Source organism: Tigriopus californicus, chromosome 7, assembly GCF_007210705.1.
Source record: "Tigriopus californicus strain San Diego chromosome 7, Tcal_SD_v2.1, whole genome shotgun sequence".
Taxonomy (NCBI): domain Eukaryota; kingdom Metazoa; phylum Arthropoda; class Copepoda; order Harpacticoida; family Harpacticidae; genus Tigriopus; species Tigriopus californicus.
In genome coordinates, this window is record NC_081446.1 from 13,038,515 (window position 1) to 13,042,493 (window position 3,979).

Genomic DNA, 3,979 nt, shown 5'->3' on the forward strand with positions numbered 1-3,979 from the left:
AAATTCCTGCAACTACCACTACCACTAGCAATCATTGCGGCGGATTATTGAACTCTGTGGCAACCAACAAGGAGGCTGGATCCGTCACTGGTGAGTTTTGCAAGTGTCATTCAATTCATATCCAGTTCGGCGATTCTAATGTGCATAAATTGCTTAATTAGGTGAAGTTACACCCTTTCAAGTTACAACAATAGTAAATGACAAAATTGGGGATGATCCTGCTGGGTCCGTTGCCGGATACAGCCTTCAATACACTCAAGTTCCTTGCTAGACTCTTCTGTATCATCTTCTGTGAAGAATTACACCCATTATGGAACAAGAAATGAATTTGCTATTTGTTATGTTTCCTTTTCCATTGATATTGTATAAAAAAAACAATAAACACAGCATTTCTAAAGTTCCCATTCCTTGTTTCTTATAGCAGGCTCTATTTTGAGTAGTGTTTCTAGACTAAATAACCACATATGATAACTTCTAAGAACTGAATTTCGTACGTCGTCTTGAGTAATGCTTCCAGACGAATGGCAAAGAAAAGCGGCAAATAATTGTCAAACGGGGCAAGCAAAAGCCACAGATGACGAAACTGTCCCTCTACATGGTGCGTCTTAGGGCACTGCCTTTTATATTATATATGTGTGTAATACTCTTCCCAATCTTCACTTTGATGAAGGCGGATACTTGGTTCGCTGGGTTCCGACTGACGAGATTGACATGGGAATCAGCAAAGAAATTGTGTGGATCCGAAGCTTCTTGTTCGTTCCATTGCTCGAAGGAGGGTGTAGGCGGCTTCTCTTCCTCTCCTTGCTCTGTCATGTGAGCGTCACTCTGGAGTTGAGAAAACTGTTTAGTTCTGCACGGTGGTTATATTTTCTGGTTAAGTGATTGCTCAAATGCCAAGACATCTCGATATCTTTTTCTTTGTCAAAGAAGCAAAAGGAACAACTTTTGTGAAATACACATGTTTAAAAGTAGCTCAGATATGTGTGTAAGATAACTTAAAGCCCATTAAAATGCATCATTGTCAAAAACGTAGTCAACCAGTATTAAGAATACTCTTAGTTATGTATTGACGTAAAATTTCATTAACTTCTATTTAGCACATGCTTAGTTATTACAACTTAAAGGATGTAGTTTACGCTGTAAAAGATCGAAAAATGGCCTAATTATGTTTCCAGTCATTTCCAAGGAGTATGATTAACTTTTTCAATAACACAAGATATAACATTTCTCCATTTTCTTTAAGATTTCTTCCAAAGCTATAGGTAGCAAAAAAATGTCGCCTAAAACTTACAAAAGATGTAAAATAGCCTTTCATTTTACTTAAGTGCCAAAAGCTACAATATCCTATCTTGTTCCTAAAATATTTGAACGATACACGTGACAATTTAATTTTCAAAATTGTCACTTTTTGCAATAATTAACTTCTACATACTAGCGAGGTTTTTATTCAACGTTAATAGAATTTTGTCACTGTTCAAGATTAAGCTTGATTAAAGTCGCGATTAACACGTATGGCATCAAAATTGCGATTTTTTTTTTTCGTTAAGTAAGTTTTAACTTATGTTGCAAGCTATGCTCGTGTTTTTCTACCTGCTTCAGAAACGTGAAATATTTCCATTTACATTTTAGGCATAGAAAAAGCGCGTTATATTTCTTGGCAATTGCTTTAAGATACAACCGTAGCAATTTGTAGTTAAATTTGATGAAAATGCAATCTTTGAAAACACGATATCTTATCGTTTGCTCCATGGATTTGAATAAGATTTTAGTTGGAAACGCAACTAAGGTTACTCCCAACATCTATTGATTAAGTTTTTAAAAATATTATCTCTTTGTAGGTTTTAAGTGGATTAATAATCTAATCTTAGCTAGAATCCAAGATGATTTTTTTTACAAAAGTTGTTCCTTTTGTTTCAATAACAACGAAAATTATAATTAGAAGTCTTAGCAGTTCCAAAAAAAAACTTTATCAGTATTGTGAGTAACACCGTGTCTGGGGATTTCTTCTTTAATCGGTAGTTTACCGGGGGAATTGACGAGCCCAGTGTCCCTCACCGTCACAACGTTTAGAAGTGTTACCGTACTTAGCCGTGTCGGGTTTGCCTTTGGCCTCTCTCTTGGGTGTATATGTAACGCTCGAATCAAGTCTAACGAGATCAAGATACAAGACTTAGTATTACCTAGAAAATGAAACAAGTGTCGGTTTCATGAGAAACACAACTTTATATACACAACGGGAACAGGGAAAAGGAGGGAGGTGCTGAAGGCAGAGAAGAGGAGGAGCTTAAAGTGCGTGTTCCAAGTCTGTCGCAACATGTTGGAGCATAGAGTCCCTCTTTGGGATCAGGGTGTGGATCTCTCAAGACGATGCTTTAGTTCGTATATATGCCCTCGTGACAAGGTAAAAAGGGACCTTGTACCTTGTCAACAAAAGAAGAACCTGAAGCGAAAAATTAACACATGAAAAACCAATTCGAAGTGTGAAAAAAAGCTATTAGTGAAATATGGGATAAGATGGAAACATTAAGATAGAAAATGAGAATAGGATGAGACATGAATGATGAAATTTGAAAGTAATAGTTCTTCTTGGAATGTAGTTGTTCATGGATTTAGATTGTTCTTGGGACATGAGGCTTTCAGACGAAAGCAATGGAGAAGAGGTCCACAAGGTGCTTGAGGAATGAAGGTTGAAGAGCTGAGATGAATTAGGAACGGCGGATACGTTTACACAGTTCCCGTTTGAGGTCAGCGTTGGAAAAGGCGGCCAAGTTGGATGGGCGGGCAGAGGTGAGGTCCACTGACGGCGACTTGGCCCTGGGTCGACGCCGAGACGACCTTGGCGCATTTGCAAACGAAGGCACGGGAAGGTCGGTGGATGAGTGCATTTTGGAAGCGGAGCAAGAGTGTCCATCGCGAGGACCGACGTTGGTACGAACTGGATTCGAAAGTCTGGGATCGGATGGTGCATCTTTTAGAGGTGGGGAGGAGGAACGGTGAGTTGGAGGATGAGTTTTGGGCAGGTCTGGGGAATGTGATGAAGGCACGGACCAACGTGATCGTTTATCATGGGTGTGGTGGACGGAGCGGCGAGCAGGTGGGAGAGAGGGTGGAGTTTTGGGGGGGTGCAAAAGCAGGATCAAGATCAGGAGCATACGGCTGAGGTGAGGGGGGTAGAGCAGTTGTGTTGGCCAGGAAGAGGCAAGATGGAAGGAGGTTCGTCCTCAAGAGTTGTCGGGGCCACCAGAGGAGCCAAGATCCGGGGAGGGTCATCCGTCGAGAAAGGGGGGTTGATATAGGAAGGGGAAGAGGATTTAGTCAAGTCACCAAAACTGGGACCAACGGAAAGGACAAGAGAATCTTGAAGCAGATCCCTGCGTTTTTCGGGGCTTATGTGAAGCTCAAGTTCGACGGGGCTTACATATGGGGTGTTACGCAGCTGCATGGATAAGGCAAACGGGCATGTAAGGGTCCAAATACCCGGGGAGATTGGTCGACGAATCGACAAACCAAGTGGTTTGAGAAGAGTCATTGGGCTAGAATGAAAAGGGGATTCTGTTATACAGGCACCGGGTCGTTTGGTAACGAAGGACCTGGAAGAGAATGATGCCAAACGTAAGTGACGCCAATAGCCGCAGTAATTGTCAAAGAAAGGAACACAGAAAGAGTAGTAGAACCAATGAAGTAGGTGAGATGTCGAACGTGGAGTGAAATATCTAGCGGAAGAGAGTATTGCCCACTCTTTCGTCCGCGGATAAATAAAGATCCTGGGCCATTAAGTTTTGAGCCATGACCCTCTGAGATCGGTCCCCAACATTGATCAATGCCTCTATTGTGCATAAGACCAATTGGGGGCACTCCTCGATAGTTGCCACTACCGAATCTTTTGGGATTCGAATGCTTCAACCCTCCTTTGGATGAAGATGCCAAGTAGCACGTGAAGAGGCTTTTCCCGTCAATGACAGTCACATCAGCGGAATCA